The sequence below is a fragment of the Enhydra lutris genome, unplaced genomic scaffold (assembly GCF_002288905.1).
Source record: "Enhydra lutris kenyoni isolate GAN:26980312 unplaced genomic scaffold, ASM228890v2 scaffoldscaffold65, whole genome shotgun sequence".
Taxonomy (NCBI): Eukaryota; Metazoa; Chordata; class Mammalia; order Carnivora; family Mustelidae; genus Enhydra; species Enhydra lutris.
The window spans coordinates 2,740,330-2,759,542 of record NW_019154149.1 but is presented as its reverse complement, the minus strand read 5'-3'; positions in this window follow the sequence as shown (position 1 = coordinate 2,759,542).

Below are 19,213 nucleotides of genomic sequence, written 5' to 3'. Positions count from 1 at the left end.
TTCTCAATGACGTAGGCCCTGTCCCATGACCAAGTCTGGCTTTCCTAATGATGGAATCTGCTTCAAGGTTACTTGCCCATCCCTCTCAGTAGCCCTTGTACTAACGTTGCCTTTTGCTTAATTTTTACTGAGCACCTGACTTTGTAGAAATCCCTCGTTTGGCAGACAACAATTACACAAGGTCGCATGCTTGGGCCTGGCCCTTTCTCTTTGCCTTATCCTGTGGTCTTCTCAAGTCCTGACCTCATCAAGGGTCAGTGATTGGAGTAATAGATGTGAAATCAGACAGCGAGTGCTCCAGTTCTGAGACGTAAACCCACTCTGCTCTGGGAAGGATCTGGGGACTTTGAAGTTAGCCACCTAATCACAATCCACATACCCTAGAGGGGCCAGTTCTGGGGTGTCTTGGCCTGGGGCATCTGTCCATGCCTTAGTTTCGGCCATCTATAATATTAGATGCTTGAAGATCTTGTCTGCACTTCTTTCCAGCACTAATACCCCTTACTTCTCAGATTCCCCCAGTGATAGACAGTTTTCTTTGATCTTATCCAAACTGAAGAGTAAGGCACTAGGCATGTGTGAAAGAAGAAGGCATTTGGGACCCCACAGCAGAGTTGTCCTTTACAACTGGACAGACCCTGGGGAAAATGACCTGGTATAGACATCTACTGTGACCGAATGCCATGGGTGTGCAGCTCAGCTTCCAGTGGCTGGCTCTGGTGTGTTTAAGAGGAGCCAGACTGGGGTCCTTTGGGCAGGAGGGAGACTTGGGAGTCAAACAACTGAATATTTCGGATATCCATCTGTGGACCCCGCCCAGGACAAGCAGAGGCCCTGTGAAGAGCCAGGCAAGGCTAGCCACCCCTGGACAGGAGTTAGGGGGTGGCAGCAGTCCTGAGGTAGCCATTTAGTAAGACCAGACAGAGCATCAGGGAGCAGGGGGACAACCCTTCCTGGGAACTTAAATGGTCCACTGGGTGGACCCCTGGGTGGTCCATGGGTGAACTTTAATGGTCCACTGGGTGAGAAGATCGGTGCTTCCTGAATGTTGGAGAGAAGGACAGGCAGCAGCAACCCAGGGTCCCACGGTCAGCACGTTGGGATGACACCAAAGTGTTCCCCTGGAAGGAGGTGGGAGAGGGGCAAGTGCGTTGTCTTTGTCTGGAAGACTGGAGCAGAAGCTGAATGGGGCTAAACTTGTAGGTCGAGGGACAAGTAGGCCCAGCTAAAAGGAACCGGGGAGGTGCCTGGGTGGCTCAGCGGGTTAAGCTTCTGCCTTCGGCTCAGATCATGATGCTGGGGTCCTGGGATCGAGCCCTGTGTCGGGCTCCCTGCTCAGTGGGGAGCCTGCTCCCCTCCCCTCTGCCTGCCTCTCTGCCTCCTTGTGATCTCTGCCTGTCAAATAAGTAAACAGAATCTTAAAAAAAAAAAAGTAAAAGGCACTGGGAATGGCAGAGCAAAGTCAGAAGTCATGGTACTGCATCAGCCACAGTCAGACTGTCTTTTTCCTCTCTCAGCGTCTGCTTCATCCTTACATCATCCTGTCGATCACAGAAACCACCTCCCTGCCCACGGTCTGATAGTATTATGGCTCCCCGCCTTATACCGCGACCATCTTTGAACTGGATTTTGCTGCTTGAACTCTTGAATTGCACTGACTTTGGTTTTGAACATATAAAAAGCTGGCTTTCTTGTTAAGAGACCATGAGTCATAGTGGTGACGATCCTCCCGAGTCAGACAGACCTAGATGCAAATTAGAGCTCTGTGGCTTAGCTGCTGTGTGAACGCGGGCAAGTCACCTCCACTCAACGGGCCTCATCTTCCTTCTGCATAAAATGATGGTGATAATGATAATACTAATAACACCACCAATGTGCCAAGGTTGTTGAGAGGATGAAATGAGAAATTGTGCTTGGCTCACAGGAAGCCTTGGACAAACGGTGGCTAAGGCTATGATTGGCTTGTCCAGGCTGACTCTACCCTAGCATCTGCTCCTGTGTTCCTTGAATTGGCTTTTGAGTTCAGTTCAGTGTGTGCTGACTTTTCACTGAAGCTACATGAATGAAACAAGATTGACTACATTATAAGGTGACATTCTTCATGTGTTTTCTGAATACCTACCATGGTCCAAGTCAACCGTTAGTTTGGGGTGCTTAGAGATCCCCACGGAGTATGCTAGAACTGAGGGAGTGTAACGTAATGTTCTGGAAGATGCCTCCCTTCTGTTCCTAGATCATGATATTTCTCTGAGACATCTAAGTCAAGTGTAATTTTAAGGTAAAAATAGCACCAAATTCCTGGAGTTGAGTAGAGTGAATCAGGAAAATGTACGCTATCCTAATTGTTTAGTGACATGAGTAAAATCAATGGGCCTGACAGGGACTCCATTCTGGAGACCACAAATCTGTACCAGTCATCACTGTCCACAGGTCCTGAAATCCAATCTCGTTTTGGAGGGTTTCCCAATTGAAAATGCTGTAGACCTGCAAAGGGGTCTATAGACTCCAAAAAAAGTCAGAGTCCTTAGAGTATATCTGAGGAAAGGCTCTGGAAAGGTACACAAATTTCTCAGATGTTTCTAAAGCAGAAGAATCTGAGGGTGAAATGTTCCCCCTGAGAGATCCAGGTCTTCTAGAGGGAATAAGAATCCCAGAACTCTGATGTCAGATTTCCCTGAAAATTTTTGCCTTGTCTCATCTTACGTCAGCCTGAGCTGTGATGTCAGAAACAGTGGATCTTAGATGTGTAATATGGATCTCAGAAAGGCTTAGCCACAAAGCTCATTGGGAACTCAAATGTGGACATGTGGAAAATGAAGGAAGTCAGGGATGGGATCTGTTGGACCAGGGAACTGAGAGCCTCTTAATACAGGGCCTGAACTGTAGGATGCCATGTACTTCTACCCCCAGCGCGTAAAACAGCAAGGAACAGGTTGATACTGCAAGTAGGTTTGTTGTATGGGTCGACGAACAGACCAAGGCCTGGGTGGGTGAATAAGAACTGCCTGCACTTGCCCCATATCTTGTTGGTTTATCCACATACCCCCACCTTTGAGCAGCCTGGAAACTCTTGAGGGCATCTGTATATGTCCAGCTTGGAGAACGGGAGGGCTGGCTCTGATCTGAGTGGTGCTGCGAGGGGGTGGTACTGGTCGTCTGGCAGGTGCTCTGATTGTTTAAAGATGCGATGCTTAGGATCTGATCTTCTGACTGTGGGGGGGAGGGTCAGGGTCAGAAAGGGACTCTGCCCTTGGGCAGATGGGGTTGAAGCTAAAGGGTGAACTGGTAACAGAGACAAACCCCAGTCCCTAGGTTTGTCATTTATTTATTTAATTTATTTTTTTATTTTAAAATATTTTATATTATAAGTAAACTCTTCACCCAGTGTGGGGCTTGAACTCATAAGCACAAGATCAAGAGTCACATGTTCTTCTGGCTGAGCCAGCTAGGAAGCCCTTTAATTTAAAAAAAAATTTTTTTTATTATTTATTTGTGTGTGTGTTTGTGTGTGTGTGTGTGTGTGTGTGTGTGAGAGAGAGAGAGAGAGAGAGAGAGAGAGAGAGCACGCATAAGCAGGGGGATCAGAAGAGAGAGAAGCAGACTCCCTGCTAAGCAGGGAGCCCGACATGGGGCTTGATCCCATGACCTGAGCTGAAGGCAGACGCTTAATCGACTGAGCCTCCCAGGTGTCCCATCCTTTTATTATTATTTTTTTAAATGTAAGCTCCACATGGGAAAATTGGACAGCTTTGTATAGAAGAATGAAACTCGACCATTCTCTCACACCATACACTAAGATAAACTCGAAATGGATGAAAGACCTCAACGTGAGGCAGGAATCTATCAAAATCCTAGAGGAGAACATAGACAGTAACCTCTTCAACATCAGCCACAGCAACTTCTTTCAAGATATGTCTCTAAAGGCAAGGGAAACAAAAACAAAAATGAATTATTGGGACTTCATCAAGTAAAAAGCTTCTGCAGAGCAAAGGAAACAGTCAACAAAACAAAGAGGCAACCCATGGAATGGGAGAAGATATTCGCAAATGACAGTACAGACAAAGGGCTGATATCCAATATCTATAAAGAATTCCTCAAATTCAACACACACAAAACAGATAATCACATCAAAAAATGGGCAGAAGACATGAACAGACACTTCTCCAATGAAGACATACAAATGGCTAACACACACATGAAAAAATGTTCATCCATCATTAGTCATCAGGGAGATTCAAATGAAAACCACTTTGAGATACCACCTTACACCAGTTAGAATGGCCAAAATTAACAAGACCGTAAACAACATGTGTTGGAGAGGATGTGGAGAAAGGGGAACCCTCCTACACTATTGGTAGGAATGCAAGTTAGTGCAGCCACTTTGGAAAACAGTGTGGAGATTCCTTAAGAAATTAAAAACAGAGCTTCCTTATGACCCTGCAATTGCACTATTGGGTATTTACCCCAAAGATACAGATGTAGTGAAAAGAAGGGCCATCTGTACCCCAATGTTCATAGCAGCAATGTCCAAAATGGCCAAACTGTGGAAAGAGCTGAGATGCCGTTCAACAGATGAATGGATAAGGAAGATGTGGTCCATATATACAATGGAGTATTATGCCTCCATCAGAAAGGATGAATACCCAACTTTTGTATCAACATGGATGGGATTGGAGGCGATTATGCTGAGTGAACTAAGTCAAGCAGAGAGAGTCCATTATCATATGGTTTCACTTACTTGTGGAGCATAAGGAATAACACGGAGGACATTAGGAGAAGGAAAGGAAAAGTGAATTGGGGGAAATCAGAGGGGGAGATGAAGCATGAGAGACTGTGGACCCTGAGAATCAAACTGAGGTTTTGGAGGAGAGGGGGGCAGGGAATGGGTCAGCCTGGTGGAGGGTATTATGGAGGACACGTATTGCATGGAGCACTGGGTGTGGTGCATAAACAATGAATCTTGGAACACTGAAAAAAAAAAAAAAAACCACAACGTAAGCTCCTTGAAGTGCCCATTCCCCTTGCTCATGCTCTCAAGTCATTCTCTCTGTCTCAGATGAATAAATAAAAACATCTTAAAAAAAAGTCAGCTCTATGCTCAACATGGAGCTTGAACTCATGACCTAGAGCACAAGAGCATGTTCTACCGACTGAGCCAGACAGGGGCCCCGCCTGCTTCATCATTTAAACATTTTTCTCTAGTAAACACTTGGCCTGCACGTGTGTACTGGAAGGAATGGCCAGGCAACTGAACTGTTAGCCTCCAGCCACACTGCGCAAGGTGGAAATGCCGCCTCCGTGGCTCTGCGTCCTAGATGTCCCGGAATCCACCTTCCTGTCCCAGTCACCACTCCCGGAACTCTAGCTACCACCCCCGGGGCCACTACTGGCCTGTTTGCGCGCATACTACATGTCCTCATTTCACAGTTAGCCAGAGGAAAGCTTTTCAACAGAAATCTATTTCAGTCTCTTCTTCAGAATCTTCCAGTGACTCTCCACGTGCTACTTGTTGAAGTCCTCACAAGACATTCACTACCTTTCCTGTCGCGGCCGTTGAGTACCTCTATGCTGTCCACGTCCTCCTTCCTCCCCACTCTGCCTTTGCCCTATATTCTAGCCATCAGGAGCTACTTAACTATTTTCTGACACTCTGCTATAGCTTTTTTCCCGCCCCCCCAAAAGCTGGGATTTTATTTTTTATTTTTAGGATTTTAAGTGATCGTTGCACCCAATGGAGCACTCAAACTCGCATCCAAAGTTGGATGCCCCACTGACTGAGCTGGGATTTTATTTTATTTTATTTTATTCATTCAAAAATATATTACTTATTTGGCAGAGTACAAGAGAGCAAGCACATGAAGGAGGAACAGGCAGGGAGGGAGAGGGAGAAGGAGGCTCCCCACTGAGCAGGGAGCCTGATGCCTGAGCAGAGATCCTGACGTGGGGCTCAATCCCAGGCCTCTGGGATCATGACCTGAGCCAAAGGCAGACACTTAAATGGCTGAGCCACCCAGGCACCCCCAAAACTAGGATTGTAGACAGGGGTTTGGAATCGGGTCTCAACGCTCATCTTGAGTTCATATTCAGATACCCTGACCCCCAGATACATCCTTCATTCTAGTCACACCTGCCACTCTCTGTTCACTGACCGACCAAGGGTTTCCCAGAGCTCATAGTCCAGCAGAGGAGGTCAAGGATGAAACAAATTCTTAGATGCTAATGAGACAAATGTTTTGGTGGAGGTAGGATCCAGTTGCTGAGGGATATGGGCAAGATAGCTGTCAGTTTGTCCGCTGGGTCAGCGAAAGCCGCCGGAGACTGGCGCTATTTAAACCCAGACTTGAAGGATAACAGGGTTTGTCACGCATTTCTAATGTGCTTGGTGCGACTTGAAACCTTTTTTTTTTTTTTAAGCATTGCCCACATACTGCCCCTGATTGTGTTTTTACTGCTAATTTGTCCAATCTCTGAAGAAAGAGTTGCTGAGTAATAGGTAACTTCAGTTGAACATCTATCTAAATTATTATTATTTCCCAATTAGCGGCAATTGAATGAATGAGGCTTTGTTACAGTGTGAATAGCACGGAGGAAGACAAAGGTGAGCCAGGGACTGAATAGATGCTCAGAAGGGAACATTCTGACCTGGCCTTCTTCCCATTAGGTCATGGCAGCAATCATGGCAGTTTTTTTTTTCATTTTATGTCTAATGGATTTCTGATGTAGTTACTTCTGGCAGATTCATTTTCACTCCTGGTTCTGCCCTGCCCTGACTCTGAGGCGCACTCCTTCTCTGGAAGTCAGTGCCTTCATCTGAACAGGGAAGGATCTGTGTATTGTGTTCCGGGCCGAGCACGTCCACGGTCTCTGCTGCGCTCACTCATGCTTCCTTGGGAGTAGACCGTGTCCACTTTTCCTGTAGAAGCTATGTACAGCAGGGTCTGTAGACTTAAGTGTACATCTCAATGCATTTTGACAAAATGTGCACAGCCTTCGAACTGCCACTCAGCTCAAGATACAGAACGTTTTGCTCTCTTCATTTGGCCCCGGCCAGGCTTCCTGCCCAGTGCCTCCATGGTAGCTACTATTCCAGTGGGCATTTTCATAGCTTTGTTCGACTTGGTTTTGACTTTAATAGATAAGGAATAAATCAGCTCATTTGTGTCTGACTTCTTTTGCTCCACATAACATCTGTGAGATTTATCCAAGTCATTTCCTGTAGAGGAAGTTCGTTCTTTTTCATTGCTAAGTACTACTTCAGTATTCTGTTCTACAAACACATCGCAGTTTCTTTAGTCACTCTGCTGCTGACGGGCATCTGGATTGCTTATAGCGTGTGGCTCTTAGGAACATAAGGACTCATTGTTGTTGTACCCAAGAGTGGGAAGAACGTTTCTTCTCTTTTTATTATCCGACAGTTTCTAGATCTAAAAAAAAAAAAAAACCCAAACTTTGAAAACCTCTGGACCAGGTCAGTGATTCCCAAACACGAGACTGTGGACTGACATCCTGATCGTCTGAGAAGTGTTATAAAACATGAAATCTTTGGGTCAAGTCCCCAGATATTCTTACTCAGTATCTGGGGTAGAGGGAATATGTCTGATTTTACAATTTTACAATTTCTGAGTGATGAATGATTCTGATAGGGTGTTAACACTGAGAATCACCAGACTAGAGGATCTTAAGGGCATTTCTAGATCAAACATGCTATATTTCTATCACATGCTGTCTCTGAGCATTACATCCTTGGAACCAATCATTGTCTGGGACTTCCTGCATTATATTGAATTTTTGTTTGTTTGTTTGTCTCTTCCTCACTGTCTGTGGTCTTCTCTGGAGAAGCACTTTGTTGGCCTTGTATATTTATGTATTGTCTGAATCTAGGAGAGGTGGATCACGCAGCAGGGGCTCAGTATGTGTGAATGAGTGAATGAAAACACAACACATATAATGTATTTTTGCAATACACCAACAGAGGTCCATCTCTACAGATTTCATTTCCTTATTGTTGCTAGTCTTGAGGGCAAGGGCTAATACTTGCTAGAACTGAGAAGTCATTGCTCACTTGAAATTCCATTTTAGGTTGAGTCCACAGCAGGACAGTAGGCTTTCCACCCAACATCCAACTCGAAGAGACAGTTCCGATTATGAATGGGGATGAATTTATTGGATTGAATTAAATCTAGTGTCTAGTTCTCTCCTTCCCACCGACTACGTCAGGATGTGGAGGGGGATAGGGACAAAAGAGATCAGAGAGTTTCAGAGAATTCCTGGCACATCTGAATTTAGTATGACCATATTTGGGACCCCACTAACAAAGGAATGAACTAGATTGCCTCCAATGTGTTCTGTGGGCATTGTGGAGGATACTAGAAAAGTAATTTTTTTTAAAGATTTTATTTATTTCTTTGACAGACAGATATTACAAGTAGGCGGAGAGGCAGGCGTGGGGTGGGGGGTGGGGGAAGCAGACTCCCCGCCGAGCAGAGAGACCGATGCAGGGCTCCATCCCAGGACCCTGAGATCATGACCTGAGCTGAAGGCAGAGGCTTTAACCCACAGAGCCACCCAAGCGCCCCTAGAAAAATATTATGAAAGAGCACCTAACCTCAGTTTTCTCATGGCCTCCTGAAACCATCACAACACTCCGTAGTGGTTACAGGGCTGCGCGCATGCATGTGTGTATGCACGTGTGTATTTGTGTTGTTGTGCAGAGAGAACATCTTTCAACCAGAAGGCACATATCCTGGGCCTGGTTGAGCTTTCTTTCCTTGCCTGCTATTCCATGGGCTTTTCAGAAGTAAAGTTTTTTGGGTATATTTTAAAGGTTTCTTGACCCTCCTAGACAAGGGAACAAGTAGGCTGTCTAGTGGTAAAGTGGAGACCCCCCCTATATTCTGTGCAAACTTCTGAGTAAAATGCTTGCACTCTGTTCAGTGCTGGGATGATTCTGAAGTTTCCGACCTTTGAGGGTCCATTCGTTCCCCTCGACCTTGGAGGGTCCATTCACTCTGGATTAAGAGAGACCGGAAATACCTCTAGCGGGGCCACGAACTTCCTGGTATTCTAGTAAACTTAAACCAGCTCCAGTTAATCCAGCACCCTTCCTGCTATAGTAGTATCCTAATTTCCTTTAAACGAAAATTCTCAGAAATTTTTAGAACTGGTATCTGACCCTCGCTGAAGCTCAAATTTAAAGTCATTTACTGAGAACCTACGTCAGGTTCTACACAGCACAAGATCAGGGGATTCAAAGATGAAGTATTTCCTGAGAAAAATCACAAACAAATGGGAAAAACAAACATACAGGCAAGCGACTGCAACTCAGTGTGACCAATAACAAAGGTAGGTGCCCAAGTTTGAGTGACACGGGGGAAATGCGACAGATTCTGTGTGGGCCAGTCAGGGAAAACCATGGAATGCAAGATGAATTTAAGCTTATTTCCCAGGACTTCCTGATTGGTGTGTGCATGTGTGTGTGTATGCACGTGTGTATGTGGGTGGGCGTGCGTGTGTATGTGTGCGTATGTTTGTGTGTGTGCGCGTGTGTGTGCGGGGTCACTATTGTATTGTTCCGTGCTTGTTCTTTTGAACTTTCCTCTAGCCAAAGTTCACTGTGTTCGCCATTGGAATTTTAGCTCTAACCCAGTCAGCTTTGCCCTGATGATTTGGTTCCCCCCACCCCACCCCAGTACAGGTCTTTAGTCTGAAATGCTTGTTTTCTTTATTTCCCTATTAAAGCAGGGCTGGTTACTCCGGAAGGCCTACTTGAAATCTTTCCTCCTTCTCTCTATGAGTCTAAGCCTCCAGCACACTTCAGTCAGCAACTCCCTTTCTTTGTCTCCCTCTTGCCAAGCCCTCTGATCTTTCTCTACACCTGCTTCTCCCATGAGTCCTTGAGAGCCACAGGGCCCTTCTCAGAGGAGGTTTAGGGGAGGGAGAGAGGACACGCCCTAGGGAAGGTGCTTCCTGAAGCAACTGGCCAACTAGTCTACCTCTGCTTGCACCGGCAGAAGAGAAACCTGTATCTTAACGGAGGACTGGACTTCCGAAGTTCCTGTAGTTATTTTTCACATTTGTAGGTGGAAGAGCTGATGTCCACAGTGATAAAGTGACATGTCCAAGATCACACAGTCAGTTGATGGTAGGGTCTGGACCTAAAACCAGGTCATATGACTCTCAGTGAAGGTTTCCTTCTGCTATACCATACTCTTATACCTGACTCTCTCTGCCTCACTAAAGACAGGACAAAACGAACAAAACTTCCAAGATTCTGCCTGGACTCAACTACCAAAATGTAAGAAAATTTGGACAGAGTTTGAGGGTTCTGGGCTCCTTCCATTTGCCAATCTGTTGTGTTCTCTGTCACACCGAGAAGGTAAGATTCTAGATTTCAGTTCTGATACTGATTTTCTTTCCATCCTTATAGCCCCACAGCACAGGGTAGGCCTTCAGTAAAATGTTTTAGGAACAGGTGCCTGGGTGGCTCAGTTAGTTAAGTGTCTGCCTTTGGTTCAGGTCATGATCCCAGGGTCCTGGGATCGAGTCCCATATCGGGCTAGCTGCTCAGTGGGGAGCTTGCTTCTCCCTCTGCCCCCCTGCCCCCACTCATGCTCTCCCTCTCTCTGTCAAATAAATAAGAAATAAAATCTTAAAAATGTTTTAGGAAGAAAGGAAGGAATGATATATCCTTTGTATTACTACCAGAATTAACAAATGACTTCTTTTTTAAAAAAAGATTTTATTTATTTATTTGAGTTAGAAGAGAAAAAGTGTGAGCAGGGGGGGTAGAGGGAGGCAGGGAAGCAGACTCCCCACTGAGCAGGGAGCCGGACAAGGGGCTCCATCCCAGGACTGGGATCGTGACCTGAGCCAAAGGCAGATGCTTAACCAAATGAGCCACCCAAGCGCCCCTTAACAAATGACTGCTAAAGCTCCCATCTATGCCATACTATGGACCAACTATGTACTGCCTTCCCTTTTATCCCTAGAGTGAGATGCAAACAAAACCAGTGCTGACTTAGTGTCTGCAGTTCAGAGAAGCTTATGGGTGAGCGAGAGCAGCTAGAGGAGGGTGATCATGATAGCAAAGGGGATTTGTAAAACCAGATGAAAGGATGGAGTTATTTAACCCAGAGAAGAAAAGTTCCAAAGGGAATATGGTAGTGCTTTCAGAATTGTTAGGTGGGTAAATATCTAGACTAATACAATGTCGCCAAAGGGCAAATTGAGAACCAATGGATGGAAGTTAGAAGGGAGTAAATTTCATCTAGGTAGAAAGGAATAATCTGCCCACAATTAGAGTGTGTTCAAAAGCAGCTGCTTTAAGAGGTGGTGAGCCTTCACTGGCTGGATTTATGAAAGCAACGGTACTGAAGAATGAAGCTGTACTTTATGATAAAGGCAAGAGTAACAAATAGCTTTTGAGGCCCTTTGCAAGTCTGAGATTTTCTGATAAATTTCTGGTGGGGAAGAGCACAAAGGTCTCTGTCCTGAGATTCAGTCTTGTTTTTGTCTGACTTCTACTGTGAAGAATCCTTAAAAGGATTCTATGCAGAATTCAGTACAATATAAATGCCGGGGTGCATATAACTTTATCCATAACCAGCCATGCTTTTCCTGAGTCTTGAACTTATTTTGGACCAATGAGTAGGTCTTGAGATCTCTCTTACTGTCAAGGGTTTTGTTGTACCTGAGCTAAAAATGTCACTGTGACTTTTCATAGTTCCCCATCGACTTCATGACTTCACTCCTTTCCCCTACTTATTGCCAAGTGTAGCATGATGTATTCATCAACCCAAATCACCATACTGATATTGCTTTACAATAAGATTAATGTGAAGTAGAACTAGGAAGCAAAATAATAAAATATTTAGGACATTTTTCCTTACTTTTCCTTTTTTTAAAAGTTTTGTTTATTTAAGCAATCTCCACATCCAATGTGGGGCTCAGACTCATGACCCCAAGGTCAAGAGTCACATGCTCCCCTGACTGAGCCAGCCAGGTGCCCCCCTGAGTGATTTTTCATTACTCATAATTTAGAGGACAAACTTGAACTTCACATGTAGAAGCTAAAAGTCAATCAAAGCATTAGATTAGTTGCTGGGAGGATATCCAAAGTATAAATTGTCAGGAAATGGCTTGTTTAACATCACTGAAGTAGGTTACCCAGAACTACTTTTCCCAGAATCTTGTCAAACCCAGAAGACCAAGTTATAACTTCGAAAGAAAATGATGGTGTTCCTCAGCTTCATATTTTCCTTCTAAATGACTGAAATACCCTAAAAACTGCTTCTTTGGGGAAAACACTCTTCATTTGTTTCAACGTTTATCACACAGAGTTCTACCAACAGGAATAGGGAGGTTTCTTGCAACATTTGAAGAAAATTCAGACCCATCCATTTTTTGGAAGCTTGTTCTTACCTTTCCTATATATTCTCCGATTGAGTTCATTTTATTTCATTTTTTTGCCATGTACTAGATTTTTTATATTTCAAAATGTATGAAATAAAGCTGTCAGCAAAGTTTCCAATCCTGGCTGAATTTGATTGCCATTATTGTAAGGAAACTGAAAGTTTAATTAGTCCATTCCTCTGATTTTGTAAATGAGACAAGTGTAGGAAAATTCTTTGCTAAGATTACAATGCTAGTTAGCAATAACTCCAGGACTCACTCTCATTTTGTGTCCTGGGAAAAGGAAGAAAATGGGCTCCTTGCAAAGTCCTTGCACTGCTATCTCTATGAGGCCAGACCTGGAAATTGGCAGGATGAGGATTAGCTGAAAATCTGTGCATAGATGAGTCAATCTCTTTACTTTTCTTCCCTCCCTGAAGAGTTGGTGGCCAGGAATTTAGTTCCAAGCAAAAATTTGAACAGAGACTTTCCTAAAATATTTGAACTCTTGGTATAGGAAGAACTAAGGCAGTTATTTTGGGGAGTGTGTCTTAGCATAATGACCTTGTCATTTGGGGCTTAGGGACAAGCCAGTTGCCTGGCGATTCACCCTAAAATCTGTCAGTCCCAAATCCTTCTGCACTCAAGCCCGGTCAACCTTCACATTTTCTCATTTGAGCATTGAAACGAACAACTGTTCATTTCTCGGTACTGGAGGAAAGCCTGCAGCATAACCAACAAAGAGCTCGGTGGAAGAAGAGGGAGTGACTCGGGAGGCAATTTAAAAACAAATGAAGTAGCGTCCTAGAGAACGTGTTTGTTGTAAAGATATGTCCACATCTTTTGGATACTCTTCCCCTTAATTGTCTCCCCTTGAGTGTGACCTGAGCTTAGTGAATCATCTGTAGAGAGCAAACAGAATATGGTGGGAGTGATGGCATTCCACTTCCAATGTTAGCTGAAAAATTACAGAAAGCCTGGGGCTTCCGTTTTGCATTCTGTTTCTCCCTTCCTACCCTCCGAATCAATGCTCACTCCTCCAGAGGAAGAAAGCCAGTGTCCAGCTTGTGAAAGAGGTCCACGTGGGAAGGAACAGAGAGGCTTGTCAGCAATCACGTGAATGAACTTGGGAGCGGATCTCCTGAATCCCGCTCGTAGTCGTGTGTGTGAGCTTGCATCCTTGTGAGAGACCCCAAGCAGAACAGCTCAGCTAAGTGGCTCCTGGATGCCTGGCTTACGAGAACTGTGAGTTAATAAAAAGTTCTTGTTCTTAACCACTAAGTATGGGGGATGTTACCACACACTGATGGAAAACTACTACAGAGTGAACCAAGAAGAAATTGGTAGGCAAGCACAGGATACTGTGTACAATGAGGAAGCAAGAAAGCTCTCAGAACTTAAAACATGGTTGCCCCCTTTAAACTCAGTAGAAGGATTGGACATAGGACAGATTTTAAAAGACAAATTGTGAAAGAAATAGGAAACTCAGCCTCAAATCAGGAGGTCTAACATCCAACTAGTAGAAAAAAGGATTCTACTCGAAACAGAATGGACAAAAGAAGAAAGAATAAATAGAAATAAAACAAGAATCTTAGAGTTGAATGAAGAGATGGATCTTTTTTTCTAATTTTTTAAAGATTTTATTTATTTATTCATGAAAGACAGAGAGGCAGAGGTAGAGGGTGAAGGCTCCATCCCAGGTCCCCGAGAACATGACCAGAGTCAAAATCAGATGCTTAACCAACTGAGTCTCTCAGGCCCCCCAATTATAGAAATTCTCTTGACTCTCAAACTTGAAAGTCTCCCTTTCACTTTTATTTCTCCTTCTTCCTCCAAATTCTACCCACTGTAATTTTACTTATACTAGTTGTACAGGTTGATAATATTTATATTCCTTTTGTTAACATCATTTTCTGTGCTTTGCATCCAAATTGACACTAAAAGTTAAAGATGAATTAATAGCATTCACACTATTATGAGTAAGTCAGTCAGTATTATAAGGTATTGAACCAAAGTATGTGCTATGATTACATTTTCTTCTTAGCAATTTCTATGGCTTGACCATTGTGACACTAGAGAACATTCATAGATTTTCTTTTCTTGCATTCAAAATTATGCCACAGTTTAGCTCATTTCATAATGACGCAACACCTGTCATTTTCTTTTTTGTGTGCATTTTTTCTGTACTTTATGATTTCCTCTCCTTTTTTCTTATTGGGAAAGTAAATTACAGACAGTTCCTTCTTCACCACATCCCCCTGATGACTTCCAATTTCTCACTCCCCTGTTTGGAATGTCTTCCTCTCTTTTTTCTGGAAGTGCATTAACCACCTGAATCGGTTGCTTCATATTTGGAACGTAGTCTCTTATACAAGCTTTTTTATCCTAGAGTTTGAAATTGTCTTTCTCTTTGTATTCTAGTTTTTGTTTGTTTGTTTGTTTGTTTTTATTTCTGCTTGCCATAATCACATCTCCTTATTCTTCATTTGTCTCCCTTTCTAAGGAATCCCTATTTTCCCTGAAGCCCTTCCTCCCTAATTCTTCTGCTCCCCTCTAGACTGATCGTCCTGAACATCTATGGCAGAGTCTCAATCCTGGGGCTTCCGCTCACTCCTCTCAAGAGTTAGGACCACAGTTTTGTTGTGTACCCATCCTCTATCCTGGCTTACTCCCTTGGTTTGATGGCTTAATCCCTAAACCTTCCTAAGGAAGAGAGCAGGAAGGGTGAATTTTCTGAGTCCTTGCATATTTGAAAAGTGTCTATGTTCTGACCTCACACTTCATTAAAACCTCAGCCGGGGTGACGAAACCTATTAGTAGTCTCTTCTCCCATAGTAATAAAATATCGAGCCGGTCACAGGCTGCCCAAAATGAAGACTGCACTGCCCAGCCTACCTTGTAAGCAAGTATGGGTAGCAAGTATAAGAAATGTCATATGGCAGCTTCCCGGAATCATCCAGGAGAGGAGTTCACAGGAACTCTTGGGATTCTTCTTTATCAACCTCCCTTCCAGACCGCTGCCTGGAACATGAATGCCATCATCTTGTACCACGGAGTCAAGGCCGTGCATCATAGAGAAACGAAATAGGAAAGGCCTCGGTCTCTGAGTGTCATTGGTGCTTTGGGATGCTTACTGAGACCTTTGTGTAAGAGGGAAAGAAACTGAATTTTTTCAAGCCACTGTTGTTCTGGGGTTTCTGACCAAGCTACACCTAATCCTGGATAAAGCAGGTTACGTATAGAAACATATGATCAAATCGTTTTCTCTAACAACACGGAAAGCATAATTCCACTGATTTCTACCATCCAGTGCTGCTGAGCTACAAAAACTTTATATATGACCTGTTTTTTCCCTCCCCTGAGATCTCCAAGAGACTTACCTGTCTCTGATGTTCTGAAATTCACAGTGGGTCTTTATTTACTCTTCCTGATTTGCACCCATTAGGCGCTTTCAATTAAACGATTCACCTCAGGCGCCTGGGTGGCTCAGTCGGTTAAGCGGCTGCCTTCGGCTCAGGTCGTGATCTCGGGGTCACAGGATGGAGCCCTGAGTTGGGCTCCCTGCTCAGTGGGGAGTCTGCTTGTCCCTCTCCCTCTGCCCTTCTCCCCGCTCTCTCTCTCAAATAAATATTTTTAAAAAGAAGATTCTATACTAATAGACCAAGAAAAAAAACACGAGACTCTTAAGGATAGAGAAGAATTTGAAGGTCGAGGGAGGGAGGTGGGTGGAGGACGGGCTAGATGGGTGATGGGTACTAAGGAGGGTACCTGTTGTGATGAGCACCGAGTGTTGTATGTAAGTGATGAATCACTGAATTCTACTCCAGAAACCAATATTTCACTGTATGTTAAGTAAAACTTAAATTAAAAAAACCTTCGAATCTCTAAAAATTAAATGATTCAAGTCAGATGACATGAATTAGATAATGTTGCTCCCAAGCATCCCAAACATAGATGATCTTTATGATAAGGAAACACATCAGATTGTGCCTTTTTGGGGGCACTTGGCTGGCTCTGTCAGTAGAACATTACTCTTGATCTTGGGGTCATGAGTTTGAGCCTTACATTGGGTGTAGAGATAAGTAAATAAAACTTTAAAAAGTTGTGCCTTTTTATAGATAGGATTTTTGAGAATACATTGGTGCAGATATGGCCTTCTGGATTTCCATTAGCAGAATCATCACATATTGTTGGGCAGAAGGGTTTTTCTAAGTTGAGTCTAAATTCCATTTTATCCTAAGGTTCAAACTTCTCTCTTGCAAGGAGTCTGACTCCACTTTTAATGTCTGACTGCTAACAGAATTCAAGTCTCACCACTCCCCCTTCCCCTGACCAGAAAACCCAGGTGCTCCCTCCCATGGGGTCAGGCAAGCCACACAGTCCCAAGGTCGCCTCCCTTCCCTGCTCTCAAGCCATTTGAGAACATCCTGGGAGGCTGTCCTGCTTTCCTGGGAGAGTAACTAGGTAATAAGCATTTTATTTCCTCCTGGGGTGTGTATGGCTACATTGGTGTCAACAGTCACTGCAAATTTGGGGTGACATTGGTTCTTCTGGAGGTGGTCACAGCACCTGTGCCGTCTGGAGTAGGATCATGTGGGTATGTGAGGGGACATTTATAGGGGGTTCGAGAAGCTCCCTGGAAGGAAGAGTTGCAGGAAGTAAGATTGGAGAGGAGGTAGTTGAGTCAGACAGTAGGCCAGTGGCTCCAGAGGACAGCGATTCCAAGAACAGTGGAGTGTCCTCAGATGAATTCGTATCTAATTCCCCTGGGAGGATAGAGCTGTTGGAAGGGCTTCATCTGGCTCGGTGACCGTGATGACAGCAGTAATCTTTCATTATGGACGTTGATGACCCAGACGGTGACATCAACAGTGGTAGTCCTGGCGTCACTGCCTCCAGTCCAAAGTGCTGGGTGTCTGGCATCCTGGCACAGACACGGGCGCCCGGGACCGCTGGTTTCCCATCAGCCGGTGTGGGAGTAGCAGCCCCCCTGGACAGCAGAATGTTTACCTGAGATTCAGCTGGTCCGAGTTACACTCTTGGCTTCTCCACTTCCTATTTTGGGCGAGATTATTTCCCAGACCCTCAGTTTCCTCCCAGGGTTGTTTTGAGGACTAAATAAACTCTAAATTTATAATCAAATGCAAATCACTTAGCACAGCACCGAGCACATAGTACACACTTATTAAGCATCACCTATATGAATTTTTTTGGCTTGTATTGTTCATATCAAGTTTTATACTAATGTTTCTGCCACTTTCGGTGTTGTCAGAGACCAGAAGCAAAACTTACATAAGGTACAGAGCTGAAAAGAAACACTGGCATCCTTTCAGTAGTCAGAGCATGTGTGGAAGAGAATAAGACTTTTCCTGAGGATTCCTGTAATGATTTGGAAAGAGTGAAAAGTTGTCTGGAACCAGAGAAAGACCATTTTGAGGCTGTCATTCTTCCCATGGGCAGGGGAGGCCTGAGAAGCCCTTGTTACAGTAAATGGGCTGCTCCAGTTACACTGGCCTTGGGACACTTTCCTTTGATGACTTGTAAGGTAGAGCAGGTTACCCACCCCCCCCATCTTTATCCAAGGGTGATTTTATTTAGTTGATCTCAAACAGAACCTGATACGCTTGATGGTTTCAAACAGCATTGAGTTGGTTCTTATTACATCGAAGTGCTAATTTCCAGAGCTTTGACATTTGGCAAGTGTCCTTCCACCCCGCCATGCTTTTTTGGTATCTTCAGAAGCTAGTCCTGTGCCAGACATCTGTTTGGCATTTAATTAACTCTTTGTTAAATGAATAAATGAGTTACATGGAACACCTGGTTGAGATCAATGAGCAACGCTATGGAAAATAAGAAAAACAAACAAATCAAAAGAGTCATTCAATGTGTGGTGGCTCTCCAACATTGTATCCTTTCCAGGGTTCAGTGGCCAGTGCATACGGTCACCCACACATTGATTACCATGCTATTCCCATCAACGTGGTCATTGGAGACAACAGCATTAGCTCACTGGAGAGGCTCTTCTTCAGCGTAACTCTGGAGAAATCAAAGGAAGGCACTAGAAGTCTCTCCCAACATATGGCATCAGAAGCTGGCTTGTAGGATATTCACTAGATCTATGAATGTGGGTGGGGACCACCTGACTCTTCATTGGCCATAAATGGTATAAATGTGGTATTTCTGCCACAGGATATGGAAACTGCATTTTCTGGGAAGGCATCTAAAGCATTTCCCTATGTGCATGAACCTCTCATCTCCACCCCTGGTCGGAGTCAGATTGCCCACATGTGGACATGGATGTTGACTCTCATCATTCTCCCAAACATGGTCACCTTCTTTCCCTTCCTAGCATGTAACCGCAGTTGGAGGAGGGACTGTTTTTCCTTGTACTACCCCTCACGTCCCTGAGTTCAGAGGACATCCATGGTGGGCTGGCTCCCCAATGCATCAGAAGGTGCCAGAAGGCATCTAGAGCCATGCTTCTCTCTGGTGGCTTCCTCTTTGGGGATTGGTCGAGGACTGGTTTGCCTACCAGGGCCCAGTGGGCAGTGGGAGAAAGCAGGTCCAAGCGGCTCCATCTTAGGAGGTGGGCCTGAACCTGCACTTGAGCAACATTGATCCGGAGGGCCCCTATCTCTGAGGTCTCAGTTAATCATGCATTAACAACGGTTTAAAGGCCCCCCGCTTCTGTTTGAGTAAGCATTGTAAGTTATCTGCTTTTCAAATTGCTTTGGAAACAAACTCAAGTGGAAAGCATCATTAGAGCTTGGGTCTGGCGTAGAGTGCATTAGCTTTGCCATTGCCCTGCTGATTTAATTGGCCC